The following is a 23,916-nucleotide window of genomic DNA, read 5'->3' on the forward strand; positions in this document are numbered from 1 at the left end:
TGGCTTCTCTTGTTGTGGCGTACAGGCTCAAGGCATGCAGGCTTCAGTCATTGTGGCGCACGGGCTCAGTAGTTGCGGCTCGCGGGCTCTAGAGCGCAGGCTCAGTAGTTGCGACACGTGGGCTTAGTTGCTCCGCAGCATGTGGGATCTTCCTGGACCAGGGCTTGAACCCACGTCCCCTGCATTGGCAGGCGGACTCTTAACCATTCATTCCCAAGACAGGGAAGCCCACGTCTTCTTTCTTGAAACTCTCTCCTCCTTTGGCTTCAAAATCTCCACTCTCTTTCGGTATTTCTTCCATTGTGTCTCCACTGGATTCTTCTTAAACTTTTGACTGTTCTTTTCCTCCACTCACCCCAGAAGTGTTGGCGCTTGCTCATGAGTCATCCTTGCTTTCCTTTTCTTCTCATTAGGCACCATTTCAAGTGATCTCATCGCCAGGTCACACAGAGAGCAGTGGATGAATATCATTTACCCAGTGCCAGATGTAATGAGTGACATGTCCCCAAATCGGAAGCTGTGTCTTAGTTAAACGGTTAACTCCCTTTGCTACAGAGCTTTCAGAAGCCTCTTAACATCCTAATGAACATCTGAATCTTCAAGAGTGATCATCTAAGTTCCAAACGTATTTGGCCTCCAAAATTTTTCTTTTGTTTTTGCTTTTGGGGTTTCTGTTAACACTTTGTAAAAACATGGGTGTTCAGTGGAGCACAGTGTAGAAAGTACTGTGTTAAAGTGTTGTTTAAAGGGTGCTCCGGAGGACATTACCAGGAACGCACATTGCGTGGCAACCTCAGCTGGACCAATCTGAATCTACTCTCATGACCTAATCACCGACCAAAGGCCCCACCTCCTAATACCATCACACTGGGGAGTAGGTTTCAATATATGAATTTTGGGAGGGACACATTCAGTTCTCTAGCAGTTAGTATTTTACTTATTTCACCTTTGCTTTCTCAAATTTCACAGGTCATTCGTTTATTAGAGAGAAACGTGGCATACCCCTGAAGTAATTTTAAAATCAGTGTACATATCTAAACATTTTAATCATACTTATAAAGAGATGCAAATGACATAATTTCTGGCTTCCTGTAAATATTGACATTTTATAATAAAAACATTCCATCCCTTCTTTTAATGTATTTAATGGAATGTAAAAACCATAGTGACTTTATACTTAACCATCATTCATTAAAAAAAAATACATGAATTATTTTTTAACAGTTGCAAATTTACATTGTTCCTTCTTCTTGACATTGTATTTCCATTTCTCTTCCTCTTCAGAATTTTAAATTAACATAATATAGTTTTACACTTAGAAGTTTCTTATTAATCATCCCATCATATGTCCCTGCAACAAAAATATGTACATAATTTGCAGTATAATTTGTACATTCCCTTAATTATTAAACTCTGAAGCATTAACATTTTTTTCTATATTGGATTACTGTTATAATTATTCTTAGTATGCAATTTATCAGTATATACACATATGTATATGTATATATGCATAGCAAATTTGTCTACTTATTAACTAAATGTGAAAAGTAAATTTTACTGGGAGTTGTGTTTGTGAGATGGACCGGAATGGTTCATAGCGCCATGATTCTAGGGGGCAATTAAGTGTTGCAATATCTCTTTGTTTTGTGCTCCAGAGGCAGCTTAGCATGGGGAGATTTCAGCTGGGCAAGAGGCACATCCTTGTTTTGTATGATGGGAGAAGGACGGATGTGAAGGGGGGGGTGGGAGATGAGAGCCACCACGATGCCAGCCTCTACTGTGGCGTGTCTAGGACCTCCCGAGGCATCACACTTCAGCCTGAAAGCACACAGGTATGACTAGGTACATAAATGTCCCCCTGGAAAGAGAGGTGCTGTATTTATTGCTTGCTTTTGCATCTCATTACCTAGTAGGCTTCTTTTTCCTCACCACTTTGTCTGATGGGATCGCTTAGTGGCTGCGGGTATTTTAAGTACCAGTCTCTGTACCGAGCATTAGAGGGACAAAGGTGAATCAAACCTGGCCCCTGCTGACCAGATATTCACAATCAAGAAGGGAGATGTGAGAAGTCCACTGTCACTGTAGTACAGTGATGGGAGCTTATAGGAGGACAGGAGTGCATTTATGGCTGGGGGACAAAAAAGAAAGTTTTCATGGGAAAGACCTCCTTTTAATTGGCCCTTGCAAAAGTGGGTAGGGTTTGAACATTCTGAGAGGGTAGAAAAGAACACTTCTAGAAAAGTCAAGGAGGACAAAATAAATCTGGGTCACTCCTTAATTGGTGTCTGCCATCCATCAATCACTGACTTGATCAAAGTCCCACAGTAACAATCAGGATGGCATCAAGTGATATGTGATAAAATGCCTGAGACAAATATAGGTGCTTTAATTGCAATACACATTAAAGCAATTAACCTAATCATGGTGATGGTGGGAGACTGCATCTCTCTCTAAAGTGCAGTCATCTGCAGTGTAAAATAATAACATCTCTTTCTGGCTTCTTATTTTTGTGCTTTTGACATGAACAACAACTCGGGAAGCAGGTTTTATTATTATTTTCATTAAAAAGGAAACCAAGGCCTTTGGAGGGTGAGGTCTTTTGCCTCAGGAGCACAGCTGGGAAATGACCAAGCTAGAATTCACAACCAGGTGTGTCTGACTCCGAGTCCTGTGCTCCGACCAGCAATTTGTTACTGGCCTCTTTCTCTTGTACCTCCGTGAAATCCCAGCGCAGCTATAAATTCTGTGCACAATTCACCTGGCAGGTTCCCTTCACACAATTCTGTTTGGGTCGCTGACTGATGCATGGCTGGTTCTGCAGCTGTTATCTCGGTGGTTGTGACTGGCCGAGGGTGGCTGCTTGGACAGCAGACAGCCGGGGAAGAAGCCACTGTCTCGGGGACACACCTCAGAGGATGTGTTCATTGTGCAGCCATCAAGTGACTGTTGAGTGCATCCTTAGTAATTCTATCATTCCCTTAGTCATTCAACAAGCATTTATTGAGATCCATGATTTGCAAGACTCTCCGCTAGGTACTGGAAACATAAAAAGAAAATGCTCAATACAGGGGCTTAGCAGGGAGGGGGGAATTCAGACCAGGAGACCCTGAACACGACAGTGTGGAGGAAAACCAGGGCTGGGCAGATCCAGAATGCCCTGACCCCACTTCCCTAGATTTCTATCACCCCCTACCTCCTTCCTTCATCCCTAGTCTCATTTTCTTTTCATGAGCCTGTGCTCAGTATTATGATCTCTGTTTATGGACATGAGAACTGAGGCTCAGGTTAGAGAACTTGCCCAGGTACAGATAGATGGTCAAGGTGGAAACCCAAATGAACCCAGATTCGAGACGTCTGTCTGGGCTGGGGTCTATCCAGCAGCTACATTTGCACAAACCCTTCTCATCCTGATTTTGTTTGTTTCTGAGCTGAGCTGAGTTATGTTTACCCCATTTTCTGTGCATAGCTATATGCATATGCTTTGCTGCAGAACTGCCACTGTTTGATGGTGGGGTGCTTGGGTGTTGCCTGAGACCCAGCTGGGTGTTACATGATAGACATTATGTGCCCTCCATCCCTTTCTAAAATAGGAAAACTTGTGATTTTGCAGGCCCAAAGGTTTTGGATCAAAGATTGTGGACCTCTTGCAGATAACCTAGTTTTTTAAAAAAAGTGGGTTTTGTTGTTGTTGTTGTTGTTTGTTTTTTTTTTTTATTTTTAAAGAAGTATATATAAAATGTAGTGGGAATTAGAAAAGGGAGGCTGCTTTCTGTTTTGAGGTTGTGTTGGGGATGGTGTCTAGGGCTGCACTACTGGAGTGCAGTGGCTTGAATGAGATGGGAAGCAAGTCACAGAGACCCCACGTGTGGAAGAAAATTGGAGTTTTGGATAATTCAGATGATGCAACAGAGGTGCAGAGAGGGAACTGGCCCGAGGCCACACGTCGATTAGAATTGCAGGTGGGACTAGAATCTAGGTCTAGGGGCTCCAGGCCAGGACGCCTAAGGCCTCCAGCTCCGTGGCCCAGGGCTGGGCCAGGCGGGCTGCCAGCAGCAGACAGCCCACATCCCCAGCGCCTCGGGCTTGACACGTGCGCATGGCAGCTCTCGTCTTTTGTCAGTTCCCTAGGCGTCGGACTGGTGGCCCCGGGCCTGTCACCGGCTTGTTTACAAGCGCCCCACTGCTCAGCGCGTGGCCTGCCTTGTGGTCCCTCCAGGGCTCTCTTCAGGCTCTCCACCAGCCGCTGCCCCCTCGGTTGGGAATTCAGCACCATTTCAGAGAGAAAATTGCCTCGGGTGTTGTTGTAGATTCACAGGCCCAGGCGCTGCCGACACGCTGGGAGGAGGGTCGTTTCCAGGACCCTTGGAAGCCCCCATGGCCCGCAAACCCCCTTCCCTGGGCTGAGCTCAGGGGGGCCACGCCCACGAGGTTTGATTGGTTGAGCATTGCCTGAGCAGCAGGGATGCTCGCGCCGCAGGAGATGGGAGGGGGCCGCAACGCAAGGCCCAGAGAGGACGACGGGAAAGGAGGGGAGACGAGCGGCCTGCGCAGTGGGGGCCTGGAGGAGGTCCGGCGGGAGGGAGCGGTGGGGCCCTTCGGGGGCCTGTAACGTGGCACCGGGGAGGCTGAGCGCAAGTGGCACCTGAGCTCTCGGCAGGCAGGTGACTGGCGTCTGGGAGCCGCGGTGCAGGTGACAGGGCTGCAGCTGCAGGCGGGCAGTCCTGGCCAGAGCTGGCACGTGAGGCAGCCGCGCAGGTTTGGACACAGGCTCAGGCGTTCGGAGCAGTTTACAGTTCCTTAAACAGCACGTGCGCTCTTCGCTTCAGGCTTCTTTCCGGCCTGCACAGCCGGTCACCTGACCAGCTCCTACCTTTCCGCAGGGATTCAGCTAGGACGTCGCCTCCCTGAAGACGGCTCCTCGGCCTGCTCCTGGCTGCTCCTCCTCTGTGGCCCCCAGAGCCCCCTTCTCTCTGCCACGCGCTCAACACAGGGCCTTCTAATCGCCCGTAATTGCTCAGGCAGAGCTCGCTGAGGGAGGGACCTTGTCTGGTGCGATTCAGCCCTAACGTGCGGACAGCACCTCAGTGTGCGACTCGGGATGCATGTGTTGATCAAAGAGGACAGGGACCAGGGCGGGACCGGCTGTGGTCTCAGGAACGAGGAAGGAGCCACGTTGTTGAGGCCAGTCCCAGGTCAGGGGGACCAAAGCCCGGTGACTGGGAGGTGGTCTCTGGTTCCTGAGCCGGGTTGCCTTCAGGCTGACCTGGGATGGGACAGGAGTCAGCGCTTGCTGTGGGACCGAGGCCGCCGGTGGTCCTCAGGGGGAGGGAGGAGGGAGCCAGAGTCGGTTCCGGGCAGAGCCTCAAGCCACCTGCTTCCTCACGTTAGAAACTCTGTGGCTGCTGTTTGGTGCTTTTGGCTTTGAGAGAACATGGGGGCTGAGCTGATGGAAGGTGGGTGCGCTGTGAGGTCGATGGAGAGAAAAGGTGGGGCTGCTTCTCACGTGGGCGCGGGCATGTGCCTTGCACTTTGAGGGATTTGAGGGCAGGGAGAGAGCCTCAGGCTCGGATGGACGTGGGACGGAAGTGTGTGGCAGTCGTGCTTTGCCCTCTCCCCTCCTCAGCCCTCCCCTCCCCGCTGCAGGGGGCACTTCACTCTGGGTACCAGCTCAGTCCTTCCCTGGCTCTAGGGCCCATTTACTACCCCTAGTTCTTGGTACTTTCGGGCTCCAAAAGGGCAGGGACAATGTCTGTCTTTCTGCCTGCACTGTCCTTACTGCTGAGCAGAGTCCTTGGCACAGAGAAGATTCCAGTAGCCATTTGCTGGATACAAGATTAAAGAATGATAGGCAGCTACTGACTGCCTCCTGTGAGCCAGGAACCGTGCTAAGCATCTTATGTAAGTTTTCTAATGTAAACTGTGCGAAAGGCTTTGAGGTCAGTATCCCTGTGTTACAGCTAGGAATCTAGGCCAGAAACGTTAGGTAACTTGACCGATGTCACACAGCCAGGAAGTCACGGAGCTGCGATGGCAGCCAGGTCTGCTCTACTTGTTCCCGCTGCCTGGTCCGCTGCACCTGCCTCTGCTAAGGCGGGACTGAGGCTTAGAACCTGAACCATCCTTGTCTCCTTTCTCTTTGTTCACTATTTTCAGGCGATAAAACAATCCTTTCTATTCTGCCTTCATCATGTCCCTCAACTCTTTCTGTCTTAATCATACTGCAGCACCCCGGGGAGACCCTGAGTGCTTTGCCTCTGGACTCCATGGCCCCCATGTGAGCCCCTACCTCAGTCCATCCTGCTGGAGAAATTCACCTCCTTAGAGCATCTCCCCTGCTCAGAAACCAGGAGTGCAAGCTCCCCCAGCTCCCAGCCAGCAGTCAGAACTTCCGCCAGCAGACGCCCAGCTTTCTCCTCCTGCTCAACCCATACCCCGTGACCAGTCCATAGGTCTTTCTGGAGTCTCTTTATGGACTTGCTTCCTTCCTTTCCATCACCTCTCAGAACCAGGCCCTTCAAGGCCCAGTAACCTCCTTGGTGACCTTTACTAACACTCCTAGTGTAGAGTTTGTCATTAGTTAAATCCATCTCCGCTCAGCACTTTCCAGATCATCATTAGTGTAGAGTTGCCTATAAGAACTCTTTTCCCCTGCCATGGACTGACTCTGACTCTCTTCTTCTGCACTACTAATTAAAAATGAACTCAAAATAAAATGACTGTCAGTATTAAAGTGGCAAAAAGTAAAATAAATAAAGTGAAAATGTAATGTCTTCTCCATTTCCACGCAGTAGCAGCAGCTTCTTGTTATTCCAGAAGGGAAGCTTTCTGTCTGCCTTCAAATTATTCTCATTTTTAATTGCCTGTGGAGTCTAAAAAACCAGGAAGGTTAGAAGTTTGTGTTTGTTGGGTCTAAGTGATAAGTGCCCCCAAATTCTATAATTATGTGCGTACTGTGGTTAAAAGAGATTTCTCCGAGTTAGATTTATGATGATCGTTTTTAAGTTTTTTTTTTTTTTTTTAAAGTTTTAAGATCTACGTGAATTGGAATAAGACATTCCCATTAAGCTAACTTTTTAGCTTATTCAAATTAAGCCTTAAGAACTAAAATAAAAATTAGCCATACAAAGATATGAATCCAGCTTCCACCCCAGGACACAGAGGGCTGAAAGGAGTACTACTAACCACCAATGCAATGAAAAAGAGTGGGCCTATTTCCAGTTCATGACTGTTTTTGAGACTATCAGAGAGCTGAGGGCATAGAGGTAACACCCTGTAGGAAATCTAAGGAGAGACCGTGCCCTCAGGGAGAGAAGATGTGAACACGTACTCACCTGGGAGAGACACAACATGAGTAAGAGGATGTCTGCTAGAAGAGCTGACAGATTGGTGAAGGCTGGCTGTGGGCTGGTGGGACAGAGGGAAACCTCTGCAGCTGCTGAAACTGGGGGCCTGTCTCCTCTTAGAGACGTTTCCCGCAAGGCCTATGAACCCCATCTATTTCATAGATCTGAGTGAGGGAAACTGCAGCCATGTGGGAGAGATGAGAAACTCTGCCCCAGCCTCTCTCCACCTGCGCTACAGAACAAGAGCCCTAATCTGGGGCCCTGGGGAAGGGCCACTATGCTGTCCATGGTCACTGGGGAAAACTCAGGAGAGTGGCTGAAGAAAGGGAGTGGGGAGGACCACTCCTCCTTGGGGAAGGGAAGGATCAGGTGCTGAGCCCACAACTGCAGAATAGAGGAAGCAGGAACACTTAGAAGGCCACACTCCAGGAACCCAGGGATGAGGTACAGGCCTGAGGTTAATTCCTAATGAGAATTACAGAGATGGCCCCTTCCCACCCCTATCCCCACCACCACCCTAAGGAGATTTCAGTGACAAATAGAGCAGAATACTGTTGGAAAAGGGATAGGAGAGGACAAGAATATGGAAGGAGACCATTTCTGAGTCACAGCACAAAAGGAAGAGCAAACTCAGAATCAAACAGACATTGCCCTGGTAAACCCTAGACACAAGCTGTCTCTGTAGGAATTCTGAAGACTGTGATATGCTGAAGGTAACTATAGCAACAATAAATCTCAGCCCAGCCCCTGACACTAGAGACCTAGCCAAAGGAAAGGCATACCCATTTCTAGACATAGAAGCTATTTACCTCAGTCTCTCCTGTCCTACACATTCATGTCTTGCTTTCAACAAAAAAATCACAAGGTGTTTGAAAAGGCAAGAAAAAGCAACACCTCCACCCCCCCCCCCCAAAAAAAAATCCCAAACAGCAATCATCAGAACCCAACACAGGTATGACACAGATGTAGGGACTATCTGACAGGGAATTTAAATAGCTATGATTAATATGCTGGAGGCCCAGACGGTTTCATGGTGAATAACACCAAACATTTAAGGAAGAGATAATATCAATTCTACACACATTCTTCCAGAAAATAGAAAAGGGAACACTTCTAAACTGACTTTATAAGGTTAGCATCACCCTAGAATCCCATGAACATAGAGGCAACAATCCTCAAGAAAATACTAGTAAGTCAAAGTGTTCAATACATAAAAGGGTAATACATCATGACCGAGTGGGACTCATCTCCAGAATGCAATATTGGTTTAACATTTGGAGTTCGAACAATGTAATTCACTTATTAAGATGCTAAAGAATACAAACTCTATATGATCATCTCAATAGAGACATGAAGAGCATTTGGCAAAATTAAACACCTATTCATGATATAAACTTAGGCAATTTAGGAATAGAAGGGAACTTCCTTCACCTAATAAAGAGTGGCAGGGGATTCCAGGATCAAATGCAGTCTGTAATGAATGAATCTAACTGTATACAATTATATGACACAACCTCAGTGGAGGTGGTGGGGAATAAGGACCTAAGAAACTTTGGAAAATAGTGGTTTGCCTGGATGTTATAAGGTTAAAGGCAGAAAAGAACTACTGATCAACACTGTACTCTGATTGGTAAGTTTGTTTCTCACAGGGTATAGGTTAGCAATTCTGAAACTACATGTCTGCTAAGTTTTAACAGATAAGTACATAAACTGTAGCTAATGAGAGCAGAGCTTCTCACTCTCAGAGAAAGAAAATACAAATAAGCAAGAGGCACTGAAGATTAGAATGAACCATGAGTTGCTGGATTAGATTCAGAGATATCAATATGAACTCATGTTTATTTTGATGTGTCAGTGTGTGTACAGCTAGATAGTTACAGAAATAATTACAGGTGTGTATATATTGTTACAGAAAAAATTATTCTAAAGCTGATTAAAAATGGTAAGGAAGACTTTATTAGGACTATTGCAATAGGGGTAGTTCAATAGAGGAGAGAGATTGGGCTCAACTCTGAATACAGCAAAGACAGCTGGAGACATATAGCCAACAGAGCGAGGGGGTCAGTGGATGGAAAATTACTAAGAGGATATATCGAGGGTAGAGGATTCTTGCTAAACTGACCCAACAGGATTCTTGCTAAAGGCATGTCAAGAATATCAAACGTGGAGGGTAAGCAACTTGACCAGATATCAAGGGTGATTAGATATCAAGAAACCTTGCAGGGTTCTTTGCTAAGACTGGGCTGGGTAGGCCAAAGGTCAGGATGGGGATAAGGTCAAGATCTAGTCAAGAAGAGGGCCCAGAGGAGCCCAACAAGAGTTTGGTCGAGGAGAGTTTTGTCAGCATACGTGAACTACTATATGTGAACTACTATACATACAACTATTTCCTAGCTCTGTCTGCTGAGAAAGCCTACAAGCAGGGACACCTCAGTAGCAATGAGCACACCCAGCTCCCAGATACTGCTTGCTAAATACTACTCTCCAGCAAAAGGAACCAGGGCTCCTTGGAGAAACGGCTGAATCTAGGGCTGGGACAGGGAGAGAAAAGGAAACTAATACACTGATTTGACTGAGTAAATAGGGGAGAAGGGGCAAATCTTCCTTATAGAAGAGTTCTAATTAATAAATGTATAAGGAATAAAAAAATAAAAAATTTGCTATTAGAGCAATGCAGTTATGATAGCTACAGTCAGGATCAATTGATACATTCTAAAATTCATCAGTGAAACTTTAAGGAGAAACAGGACATTTGCATAGGCACAAAGTATCTCTTCACATATTTACTAATTACTGTGGTGTTTTTTACATATGACTACAAATTCTTTGATGCTTCTCTCCAGAAAGCAGAGCTTAATACCTATTTCCTTGAGTGTGAGCTGGACTTAGTGACTAGCTTTTAGCAAATAGAGAACAGTAAGGGAAAGTCAGACAGCACCTTCATCAAGTGACTAAGGTTACACTCAGCAGTCATAAGTCATGTTGATCACATGTCCCTAATATGATGATGTGATAAGGACATCCCATCTTGTGGTATTCTCTCCCCAAATCCAGAACTTCAGTCTAATCAACAACATCCCACAGATGCAACATCATATCTTGGATTGGATTCTGGAACAGAAAAAAGGGCATTCCTGGAAAAACAGAAAATTCTATAAAATCTGTGGTTTAATATCAATTTAATTTCTTAGTTTTGATAAATGGACCAAAGTTTTGTAACATTAGAGGAAGCTGGTTGAAAGGTATAGGGAAAACTCTGGACTATCTTTCATATCTTCAGTATATAGAAAATTATTTCCAAATGAAAAGTGTCAAAAAAGATATTGGCTTCTTATAGGGAAAATATAGTGGACATTATAGATAAAGGATATGGCCAACAGGCCAAAGATGTTTCTGGATCAGAGCACACATTTCAGAACCAGAACACATGGATTCAAGCCCTTCCCTTACACTCATTATTGTTTTCTTTTCCTGGGAAGGTCACTCAATACCTCTGAGCCTCAATTTGCTCATTTATAAAATGTGAAATAATAATGCTGTAGGGCAAACAGGGGATTAGATCTAAGTGCTGGATTAGGTTCAAGGATTAGATTCAAATGAGAGAGGCCAAGATGGTAGTAAGTATAACTGTCATGCAATTATCTACCCATGTTCAAGTTCTGAATCTTTCCAGAGGAACCTGCTGACCACAGCATACGGTGGGCCGGGTGGTATCATTGTCTCTTGCACAGTGAACAATGACACCTAGTAAGTTAGCATCAACTTGTTTAATGAATGGATATACTTTCATCCCTGTAGTAATTATATTAATTTATTATTTTCTGCCTTGTGTTGAAAGTAATTTGACGAGGAGAACCCCCATCTCACAGGTAAGGATAAAGACTTGTGCAAAGTCCTTTACGAAGGTGGAGGCAAAGCTCAGCCCCAGATTCTTGAGAATTCTCCAGAATTCTTTGGAATTAGCATTTTCTGTCTTGGTAACCAAGACCGTTCCTCTGACCTCAAGTTCCTTATTGTAAGATGGGGGCTTGGCAGACACAGCTCTGGTATAGTTAAGAATAATCACAACGAGGAGATCTGGGTAGCCCTGAAGCCTCTGGTGAGCCAGTGCATTTTCAGGGCAGTGATAATAAAGCAATACTGCCCCGTGAATGTCCACTACGTGCCTGGAGCGTCGCCCTGTAAGGTTGTGATAACTCCTGGTGGGAACTCTGCAGTAATCGGTGTCTGTTCCATTCTCTGTCTCTACCCTAACCCCCTCCCAGGGTGTTGTCATCTCAGACCCAAGAACTCCTTTCTCTTTATTTTCATCAGTACCTCCATTGCCCCAGGACCTCAGACTCAGCTGCCCGCGTTACTGAGGCTGGGGTCCTAGAAACCATTCTAGATGGTTCATACCATGCCGAGAAGGGCTGGATGCTTGAGCTGATGCAGCATTTGAGAAGACTCAGGCTTTGGAGTGGAGGATCCAGGGTTTGCTGGCTGTGCCACGCTGGAAAATCCACTTAACCATTCTGAGCTTCAGTGACCTCCTCTGTAACTGGATTAATAGAACCCAAGTCATCGAAGTGCAGTGAGGATTAACTGAGATAATTCGCGTGAAATGATCTTGAAACAGTCCTTTCTTCCCCAGCCCAGAGTAGCAGGGATTTGGAAGAAAAACTAGAAACAGGAATATCTTTATCTGAAACCCACTACATGTGGGTTTCTGGCAGTTGCCAGATGTTGGGAAAGGCATTTTTGAGTGGCGGTGTGAGAAGCACTTTTCCATCCTCTCAGATCACAGAATGAAACACAATGCGACCATTTCGACCCGTGTTACAGGGGGTTGGGGAAATGGCCACACACATGCAGAGAATGGTTCCCCTCTCTGTGCCTCCTCAGCATTTTGTTCAGACCGTACCGTCCCGTCCTCCCACACTGTTCTAGAATCCTTTGTTTTCCCCCATGTTTCCCTGTTAGACTGTGAGCTCAGGATTGGGTCGTATTGTATTTTCAGCTCCCAGCACAGGGCCTGACCCAGTGTTGGTGGTCAATTAGTGCCCCCTGGATTGATTCATCTAAGTGGAATGCCCCAGGAAAGTTGGAAAATACATGATTGAGATTTTGATATTTATTTTGGGAGAAGATCATGTTTAGAAATTGATCAGTCTTTGCTAATTGGGCAGAATGGGCTCTTTCCTTTGAAATCTGATTTCGATACCTCATCTCTTGGGGAGCTCCTATTAGCATGTGACATTTCATTATTGTGTGCTAGCCTTTATTATGTTAATTGTGTTTTGGTGCTAGCCAGTGCATTTTTGTTTCATTTCCAACAGAAGGCTAAATGTTGAAAGCAACACATGGGTCACATTTATCTTATATGGGAAGCATCTTGCTGCCCTTCGGTGAAAATAATTGCTAGATTAAATAGAAGCATGGACAATAGAGTAACCTTCTGCCTCTTTATAGTTATTTACAGTTTAGAAAATGAGGTCATCTCAGTAAAACCTCACAACCACTCTGTGAGGTAGGCAGGCCTTGATTATCACCCCCATTGTTCAGATGAGGAAATTGAGTCTTAGGTAAGTAAAGTGAGTTGCTGAACATCTGAGTCAGGACAGAAGGTCTGGTGTTCCAACTCAGAGGGTAATCTTTTTCTCTACATTCTCCCTGGTCACCCTAAAGACGAACTCTGCCTTTCTAGCTATTCTGTGAAATCTTAATTCCATACTCCACTGAGCCCCTTGTTAGTACGTTTTGCTGCAGATTGCATTTATTTTTCTGTTTTATGGAAATCCTCATTAATACAGTTTTGCTGTTCATTCTTCTGTATGTGTAACGTCAATTGGCTTGAATATAGCTGAAATAATTGGACTGTGGGGCTTCTGAGCTGGGAGTTTATTGTCAAGTCAGCTGTCACGGATGCCTCCGCAATGTGGGGAACTCAACCACGCAAAGACCTTTTTACCTGCAAATCCTGCAGCATCAGCATATTAACAGGTAGCCTTACAGAATGCTAATTTTGTCATTTGGAATCTAAAAAATCAGAAACACAACTAGAGAACTGTCTAAATGTTACGTAGAAGCAAAGGAAAATTTAAAAATGTTCTCTCTATTCAGCCTAACCCTTTATGAGAAAGTCAGAGTGAGAACTTCTCCGTTCCCTCATCTGTGAGCTTTGTTCACTGATTTTATCATTTATCCGTACACTCAGTCACCATTCACTGTTCGTCTGCTCCGTACCAGGCACTCAGGCACGTGCTGGGAATAGAAAGTTTAACAAGAGTATCTCTGTCCAGGTGCCTCATGTTCTCAGACTGTGGGCACAGGGAAGCTTTACAGTGGGGGGCTTTTTATCACCACAGAGGTATGAACAGGAGCCCTGGTGGCCCAGCGTGGGATGAGGTCAGGGGCATCCTCTTCTGGGGGAGACACTGAGCTGAGTGCCAAAGGGCAGGCTGGCCTGTAGAGGGCCACCAGTCCCCCTGGAGGAACTAGACTTAGAACCCAGCTTTTCTAACTCTTGGGGAATTTTTAAGTCCTTTGTACCACCATGGTCTCCCTAACAAAGACATCCCGGGATAAGGGGTGGAGGGAGGGGATGGGCTTTTGTGCATAAGAAGCAGTACGTATAAAGGCACAGGGGCCTGACACAGGGTGATGACTTGTGGGCACATCATGCCCTTTGAAATTGCTGAGGTTTAGGAGACCTCAGCGAGGGATGAGGATGGAGAGCTATAGGCAGAGGCCGGGGCTAGGAAAGCCTCGTGGCCTGAGTCAAGAAGGTCACGTAGGTCTTGCTTAATCTGTGGATCATGGGGAGATACTGAAGGGCTTTTAGCAGGAGTTGACATCTGACTCTGAGAAAGCTCGTTCAGGCAGAGAGATGGAGGGAGGGAGAAGAGGCCTCACAAGAAAGACAGAGCAGGCCAGGACAGACACAGCACTCGTGCAGGTGCACTGCTCAGCCAGAGGTCCTCGGAAGGCAGAGCCACAGGACTTGGAGCTGGACCAGATTGTGGCGGCCCAAGACATGCATGGAGGGAACAGCCCAGTTTTGCTGCCTGCAGACTGTGTGACCTTGTGCATTGTGCCTGTTTTCTGTGAACCCCCAACTCCTCGTCCGTCGGATGAGTCTAGCCATCCCTACTCTGCCTCCTTGCAGATTCCTGAGGTGAGCCAGTGAAAAAGCAAGCCAGGGTGCCATCTAAATGGCCAAGTGCTGTCCAATAGAATTTGCTATGGTCACTGAATTCAGGGGGTGGCAAAATCTGGCTCGATGCCTGTTTTTGTAAACAAAGTTTTATTGGAACACAGATGCATGCATTTGTTGATGTATTGTCTTGGCTGCTTTCACACTAGGATGGCAGAGTTGAGTAGTTGAGACAGAAACGGCATGGCCCTAAAATATTTATTATCTGGCCCTTTACTGAAAATGTTTGCTGGCTTCTGGTTTAAGTCATGGGTTATTGGTCCTGCCAAATTTAATTAGTAATTGACATGGGGAAATCCCAGAATCTCTTCCATTTATTGATTTGACTGTGGTTGCTCAGGAGGCTGGGGTTCCTGTGGTCGTCTGGCTTCCTGGACCTGGCTTGCAATGATTTCTTGTAAGGAAGGGGGTATACTCAACTTTGCAGCCTTTGCCAAGCTCCTCTCTTGTAGAAAACACACGTGGCGTTTGCTAGTGTCATTTAGTTGGTTTCATGTTGGGTCAACCCCTTAGAAGAAATGCAGAGCAGACCAGTGCCAACAGGCTTCCTGTGAATCCCACGTAAAACATTTGCATTTCTTTTCTCTTCCATTCTTTCCTGGTAGTTATTTTAGCCTGATTGTTTTTCATTTCACTTCTTCCCTGATTTCCTGGAGTAATTCTGTCTCTTTACTTCCCTCTCCCAGTAATTTTCTTTCTTTGATTCCAATTAACAACGTGTATAGTAATAAGTAGAAACCTAACCAAATTATGGTCATTATTGCTGCATGACTCAGCTCCAGCCAGCACGTGACATTGTCACTTCTTTGGTTCAAGCTATTCTTGACACTCCTTTGCCTTTTCTTGTGCAGAGGATGGCAATTATACATTTATAGACGGATCGGAACTGAGGAAAAAGGCCACCAGCTTTCAGGTGTGGCCCCCTGCTTCTTATTCTCTTTCTTACAAAAGAAACCAATTTGGACTAAGTTTCTATGTTAGGCTGCCAGCAATTCTCGGCTCTGGAAATATCAGGAGGATTTAGAAGCTGCACGTGCTACTAAATATTGTCTGTGTTTAAAGCAAATAGAGAAACACATGAAGCACAAACACAAATCACCTTCATTTCTCACTTCACTTTCACTCGCTAAAAGACAGTCTCTTCCGAAGCCAGCTTCAGAATGTGTGCTCTCAACTGTGAAAATGGGCCCACCTTCCCAGACCTTATTTCCATTTAGTATCCAAGAGAAAAAAAAAAAAGGAAAAAATAGAACATCGGTGCTGGCAGAGCCCTTGGAAGCAGCACAGCCAAGGCTTCTCACTGTGCAGATGGTATAGGGGCCCAGATGGGCTGTGCTCATTTATTTATTTATTTGGAACATCCAGCGGGCAGCTGCTGGGCGGCAGAGATTTCTTCATTTGTTTCTCTGTCTGATGTACAGTCGAAGATGACTTCCTGCCACTGTCCTGAGCTGGTTACCTGCCCTGGATGCCCGTCCCACGTCCCAGCCACCAGGCACGTTCTCCGTCCCAGGCTCACTTCTCCTGGTCCAGCCCAGAAGGGTTTATTCCCCTTTCAACAGCTGCTGTCTCCCTCAGGGATTTCTCCACCTCTTACAAGTGGGATCCTGCCACCTCAGCCCTCTGGCCCTCCTGCCCTAGAGCTGCTTTTGTCGTAAGGGTTTTTATGGAAGAAGGCACAGATGTAGGGAACAGATGTGGGAGAGCAAAAGTGCTCCTGAATCTCAGAATTTGTCCAGTTGTTTGCTCTGGTCTGTGACTCCTGATTTCCCCTGGAGATGGACCCAGATTTCTGCATGGATAGCTGCCTGTTTTCTTTGATTCCCAGGGAGGTCCTTGAACCTGCCATTGTGGAGGCTCAGCTCTGCCTTCCTCCAGAAAGTCCTCTCTATTCTCATCCAGGTCTGGAGACCATCACGGTGAGGTGTGGACCAGTATTCCTAACAGAAGTGAGATATGCCCTCTCGTCAGGGAACACGAGGTGGTTCCGTTTGACTTGAGTAAAGAGTGATGTGAATATTGGAATAAGGGGCTTGACTTTATTCGAAGGGGGACCCCTATGGAAGGATTTGGGGTAGGGGCTGACATGATCAAAGCTAAACTTTGGTAAATTTCATCTGCCAGTGGTGTGTAAATTAGATTACAGGGGATTAAGCCTGGGGGATTAAGCCTGGAGAGGGAAACTTAATTAGGCAGTAGTTCAAGGAAAACTAACTGATAAAAGAGAAACAAAGAGTTTGAGACCTGTGAGAGTTAAACTGAATTTATCCCCAGGCAAGGCAGGGACACCCTCACCATCAGAGGGAATAGCCAGCAAGGGATGGAGGCCTTCAGTTTCGCCGTCGGAGGATGATGCAGGGGCGGCTCCGAGCCCTGGGGTTTCTCAGAGAGAAGGGAGTCTGAGGGAGAGCAGCCCTTGTGAAGAATCTCCTAGACCAAAGGCGAGGCTAGGGCTCATAAAGGCAAAAACTCAAGTGTGACAAGGAAGCCTGGGTGGTGGGTTTAAAGAAGCCCACATGAAGTCAGTTCAGGATCGGCTGTTGTCGTGAGCCGGGTGCCCGTTGCTGAGCCCCACGTCTGTTTGCTGAGTCTGGATGGCACAAGTTCACCATCAGGCTGCCGGTCCTGACCAGTTTTCTCGGAAGCCTTTGCTCTGATTCCTTCTTTGGAGCCCTGATTGCCAGCTGTTTTACCCTCTGAGGGTTCAAGGTCATACTGGGCAAGTCTGTATGCACATGCTCAAGACTCAGCAAAGATTTGCTTTATCAGAACAAACCATCAGAAACCTTGGACTAATCAGAGATTCCTAGACGGCTGTGATTTGGGCTCTGTGTGACCCTGGGCAAGTCACCATAACCTCTTTTTAAGCATCAGTTCCCACCCCCACCCCCACCGTAATAAAACTTATTTTGCTGGGGTCCGGTGAGGATTAAATGAGATAAAAAATGTATTGAATGTGTGTCAATACCTGACACACAGCAGGCATGCGGTAGGCACATAGTAAATGCTGACAAGGAGTATGATTGTGCAATGGGGGAAAGCACTCCAAGACGATCGAGACCTCCTTGTTGGAATCCTGCTTCTTGCAGGTACTCCAAGCTCCAGGAAAGCACCTTTCACAGGCCTTGAGCTGGGTCAGCCTGCAGGGGGCAGCACAGAGCGGTGTGCCCCTGGCTGGTTCATCCCTTCCTAATTCCACGCTCACCACTCTTCTCTCTCTGCCCATCGGCCCTTCTCCCCAGAGACGGAGGAGATGGATCAATCACCTTCTTGAACAGGCAGTGCTCACCTCACCCCCTGCCTGGCCCGTTACAAGATTTAAGCTGTCATTTAATTTGTTCCCCATTAAGTGCAGACACCTTTAGCAGAGCTTGGAGGAGGGGCTGGGAAGGAAGATACAAAGTCAGGAGGGGACTGGCTTCCAGAGCAGCCTTTTCTGAGTTCTCCTGGCCCTCAGATGCTGCAGGGAGGAATTGGTTTCCAGCAGCGACAAGGGCATCTGAGCCAGGGATGGGACCTGGCCACAGGCTCAGGGAGGGGGCTAATTGAGTGCAAAGGCTATGAGCAGGGCTCTGCTGCATTGGATTTGTTTTAAAGTCACAGCTTTCTGGAAACCCTTCACCTTATGTTAGCTTCCCCTGAAATGCTTATCTTAAAAGTTCTGGCTTGTGCACAAAATATTGAGCTGTGCTGTATCCCTCTTGACTCCTGGGATGGGATTTGAAGTAATCAGCCTTTGAATTTCCAGGAGCCCTTAATCTTCTTTGACCCACATGGAGCCACAGATTAGCCTGTGAAAAATCATATGTAACTATTTCTTTAAATTCTTCCCTGGTTTATGTCTATGGGAACTTCAAATCATAGAATGTTTCTGAGCTGAAGGCACCTAAGGGGTTGTTAGCACAGGAAGATGAGACCCACCTTCCAATTGTCTCCATTTTCAACCAATTTGTTCAGTGTGCAACTGCAGCAACAGTGCTAGTGTGCCCACTGTGTGCTCGGCACTTTCCTTACATTTAATCCTCCACGTGGCTTCCTGAGACTGGTATTAATGTTTCCATTTTACAGATTAGGAAACTAAGTTCAGTGAAGATAAGTCACTTGTCCAAAGCCACCAACTAATCAGATTTGGGGTCTGTATTCAAATTTAGTTCCTCTGCTTCTGCTATTCCAGTTTTCGCAAAAGGTTAGTCAGTGCTACAAATGTGGATTCATAGTGTCTTCTGTGGAAACAGGAGCCAGAGCAGAGGTGGATCTATCCTAAGGCCAATGAAGATAAAGCTTTAGGGCCCCTCATATCATGTTCACGTGATCAGGTCTTTTTGTAAAATCTACAAAAGTAAGAGATTGTATCTGCCATTGGTTAAGAACATTGTCTCTTTTCACTCTGATTTCCACCCTGTTTTCTACTCCATCTTATGCCCCCCTTGGGTCACGCAGCATGGAACGGCTGTGGGCCTTTCTGGGATAGGCTAAAGGAGACTTGATTTGGGAGATACATTTGTTTGGGCTCAGTGGGATATATTCACTTGGTCCCAGTCACTCTCGGGGATAAATTACTGCTGCTTGTCTTGGGGGATGTCACTGTGCTGACTCACCTGGTATTAGGACACAAAGGTGTAGGGGCAGAGGCCATATGAACATGTCCCATGGCACCAGCCATCAGACCTGGTTGGGTGATGCGGGAGAAACACCATATGAGATGCACAGAACTAGGAGCTCGTCTGTGGGAAATTCTTCCAACCTTGAGATGTGTAAACCTCCAAGTGGGAGGTTTGGTACTGATCTAATGGTCAAATGGAAGTTCTCTCCTATTGAGAATATAGTCTATAATGTATACAATTATAAATTCACTATAGTCCCGTTATTTGATGGGAATCATGTAAAATGGAATTTCTCAGAATACCTGTATTTGTAGAGTACAAACCTACAGAAGTATCACAATCAGCAACTCTGTCTGTGTGTAAAGTCACATGTTTCATGCATCCCAACTACTACTAATAAAAAAGAAGTTTTAATCAATCATACTGGAGGAAAGATGGAATTAATTTTTTAATTGTCTTATGTAAATATGTTTAGCAAATTATTGTCATATGAAAAGAGGATCAAAGAGGGTGCAGCCCCAAAATGTAGAACAAAAGATTGTAGAGGTGTATCAGGCAGATGATTAGAGATAAGAGAACTATGTTTTCTAGATTTCGTGATATTTATCCTATTTGTCCACTTTCTAAAATTTGCAATTTGGAATCATTTATTTCCAATTCCAAATAATTATTCATTTTAACTTCATTTTGATTTATTATTTTGTATTATTTTTCGAATAGAGGACCCCTCACATTGTAAAAGTTCCAGATTTCAGATAAAGAACATCCACTCCTGGCTACAGAGCAATTTTGTAAACTGTGAAATGCTGTGAATGTGTTGGTAGCAGTAGTGCTAGGACTCGGAGGTGGAGACAGGGTGGGATGGGACAGGGAGATACGGAGAAGAGTAGGATTTGGTCTCTACTCCCAAAAAAGTTAGAAATGGGGTGACTGGCCAAAGTGGGAGAGACCATTAGGAGACTCTAACTGGTCCCATCACAGAAGGAAACACGAGGTTGTGTGGGACCAGAGACTGTGCAACATACCTCAGGTCCCCTCTGGCCCTCTTGGAGCCCAAATGCCAGCCTTTATAAATGAAGGGTCCTGAGGGCAAGATCTCAGTTGGGGTCCAGAGGCTTTAGTGGTGGAGGAAGGAGAGTGATTACAACTCTCACCACAGAGAAGAACAAAGCACCTGCAGGAATCTGAACTCCAGAAAAATACTGATAACTTCTGTCCCTTTGGTGTTGACATTTGGAGGATCAGATTGATTCTTTGTGTTCCCTCTCACCCCAGAAACCTTCCCATATTCTAGGCTCCTGTCAAGGTCTGCTCTTCCAGGGCCTTCCTTGTTTGCTCAGCCTCCACAGACCTCCCGCAGGTACTCCAGTTGTCTTTCCTACTTGGGTTCCTCCTCGGGTACTCAGTCTCTCCTACCACTTGTCAGCTGGGTGCTCTTGGACAACTCACAACCTCTCTGAGACTCAGGTTTCACATCTGCAAGATATGGATGGACAGGCTTCAAATAGGCCCTGCCCTCTCTTCCTAAAGACTTGAAGTGCGTACCGAATGTGCGGTGGGAAGAAAGCATTTGGTGAGCGGTAAGTGGTAAAGCTCACTGTGTGTGATTCTCTGTATTTATATCAAAGTATGTCAAATCCTCCCAGTTGTGCCTGGAATGGGCACAGCATTCATGATCGTAAGCCCCCTGCAGCTCTTGCCCAGAGTAGGTACTCACCCAAGATTTGGGGGGTGACCAGGTGGAACGTGACTCAGTTTCTGGAGTCAGACCTGAGCTGGAAGTTGTATTGTCTTATTATCCTTGTGACCTTGAGGAATGTACTTGATCTTGCAGGGCTTCCATTTCTTTTTTATCAAATGGGAAGGAAAAATAATTACTTTAGAGAACAGTTGAGGGAATTAATGAGGAAATGTGTATAAAGTGCCTTGTATACCTCCTGGCACATCACCTAGTAAATTTTGCTTTTGCTGTTGTATTTGGAAAATCTTATAAAAATACTTACTAGTATTTATTTCATACAGTGACTCTGCTAGGCACCAAACATGCGTAGGACTCAAGGCCAATGATCATCAGGAATGTACAAATTATAAAACAAAAATGGGGTAACATTGAAAAAATACAACATATTGGAAAAATCTAAAATATTGGGACTATCAAGTGTTAGAAAGGGCATAGAGAAACAACTCCTCTCATTTATTGCTGGTGGCAGTAGAAACTGAATTCTCGGAGAGCAATTTCACAGTTTCTACTTACACTGAAAATATGCATACACTTTTAATTCAGTAATCCAGCCTCTCAGTGTTTACCCTAAGGAAACATTTACATATGTAAATTATGAAAGATTTACAAGAGTTTTCATGGCAGCATTTTTTATAAGAGTGAAAAATTGGTCCAGCTTTTCCTCTCATCCATCATCCAACTCCGGGGATAGGCCAGATGTGGGTAGTTTGCCAAGAGTCTTCTACCTCATTGTGCACGAGGACTTGGCATTCACTGTCTTGGTGCTTCAGCCAAGGCTCAGATCGAAGGACCTCCATGCAGGATCCACTAAGAACATAGCACAGCCCAACTGAGACGTGGATCCCAGACTGTAGAGCCTTTGAGCTTATTTATGGTCCTTAAATACTTGTCTTCAAAAATGAGACCACTGAGGCCCAGAGATGCTAAACAACTTGTCCAAGTTCACACAGCTCTTTAGTGACAGAGCTGGCAGATAATTATATGAGGTCGTTGGTTGGTAACAACGCTTGTAACTTTCAATCTCATGTCAATTATAATAAATTCTAAGCATGAGCTTCTGTATACTTTTTGATTGATAGTGATTGATATATTGGTATAGAATCTATACATGATATGAAAACATTTGAGAATATACCTTCTCCTTCTATACTTGTAATCAAATGATGGCGTGTAGGCTTAGTGGCAGATCTGAGACTCAGAACTAGGTTTCTGAGGCAGGTGAGCAGCAAAGAACAAGCATGGTCTGTATTCTCAGGGACCTGAAGTCACGCCTGAAAAGCCAGTGTGACACACACAATCTCCAGCTATGGTTCCCAACTCGGGGGCATCGGCACTGTCTGGAGACACTTTGGGTTGTTATAACTGGGAGGGGAAGGGGTGCTACTGGCATCTAGTGGGTAGAGGCCAAGGATACTGCTAAGCATCCTACATGCTCCCAACAAAGAGTCATTTGACCCAAAATGCCAACAGTGCCAGGGCTGAGAAGTGCTTCTAAGCGCATGAAATGCTAAAGGCTGTATGAATGACTGTACACCAGAAATTCAGAGGTGGAAACGGTCAGGGCGTGAGCAGGAATCCTATCTGTAAACCTCACCCCCTGCCACACACACACACAGACACGCACACACACACACACACACACGGAGCATTGCCTCTCTTGTCTTTCCTTCCGTCCTGGCAGAGACAGGGGTTCCCACATCTGCTCTATCCTCCTTCTTGGAGTGGCATCTGGAAAGGAAACCACCACCAAGGCCAGGATGGGGTTAAGGAGCTCCTGGGTCAATTCATCAGTGTTCAGGGGATGTTGTAGAGGGCGCTTCAGAAAATTCCTGATTTGGATTTTCCTTCCTCAAAGCTCTGCTGGTCATTCCTCCTCTTTAAAAACCCCAATGCTTCCAACTCATGCATGACTGTGGCCCACAGAGTTCTGACTCTGACCCTCTCTCCCCTTCCCCCACTCTTGCTGTCCCCTGACTGTTGTTCCCCTTGTGCCACCACTCTGAACCAGCTGTTGGGGAACCTGGCCCACTCTTTTTCACTGCTAAGACCTTTCATGTGATTATTATGCTTAAAATATCAAAGAAATATATATATTTATAATATCAAATAAATATTTGATATTTATAATATTTATAATAAATATATTTATAACACAAAGAATCAATTTGATCCTCCAAATTATATTTATATTTATAATATTTATAATATCAAATATAATATCAAATAAAAATATATTTTTATTAAAATATCAATATCAAATATCAAAAATTATGCTTAAAAATATCAACTTCCCCTTTTCCCAGAAGATGATTTTCTGAAGATAACAGACAGATGCTTAAATTAATTAAGAGCAGAAACAGCATGATGAAGAGTTTCCTCCCTGGTGACCTGTGGAGGCTGTGAGCCTGAATTTTTTTTTTTTTTTATGTTAAAAAGGTTACCTTTCAAAAGACAAATTACTAGCATTTTTTGAAGAATGGATCCTTTTGAATACCATTCTTCCTGAATTCCCAGCTCTCATTTGTGAGAATACTGCAAATATTGGACTTGAGAGTCTGAGTTGGAAGCATCTAGTGCCTCCCCCTCCCTTCCTGTTTCCCTCCCCCTGTTGCCCCCTCCCCTTTATTTGACAGGTAATGCTGGGAAGGGCCCTGACCAAAACTCTCAGGCAGTCAATGGCAGAGGCGGGCAGCAAGACAGGTCTGCACTCTGCCTGTTTCCTCTCCACCCTTAGCTCTTTGGTCTTGGTGGAATCATTGACCATCTCTGATCTTCTTCCTCTGATATCTGCAAAACTCAGGGTGGAAATAGATGCAAGCTCACTCCTTTCACTCAGTGTGGCATTTGTTCCTGAGTGGTCTCCATGAATACCAAGGCCTGCTCCCTCCATTCTTCTTTTATTCTTTTCTTTTTTTAAATAAAAATGTGGATTAACATATACACACTATTGGGACTTCCCTAGCGATCCAGTGGTTAAGACTCTGCTTCCAATGCAAGGGGGCGCATGTTTGATCCCTGGTTGGGGAACTAGAT

The sequence above is a fragment of the Balaenoptera borealis genome, assembly GCF_965194805.1.
Source record: "Balaenoptera borealis genome assembly, chromosome: 15".
Taxonomy (NCBI): domain Eukaryota; kingdom Metazoa; phylum Chordata; class Mammalia; order Artiodactyla; family Balaenopteridae; genus Balaenoptera; species Balaenoptera borealis.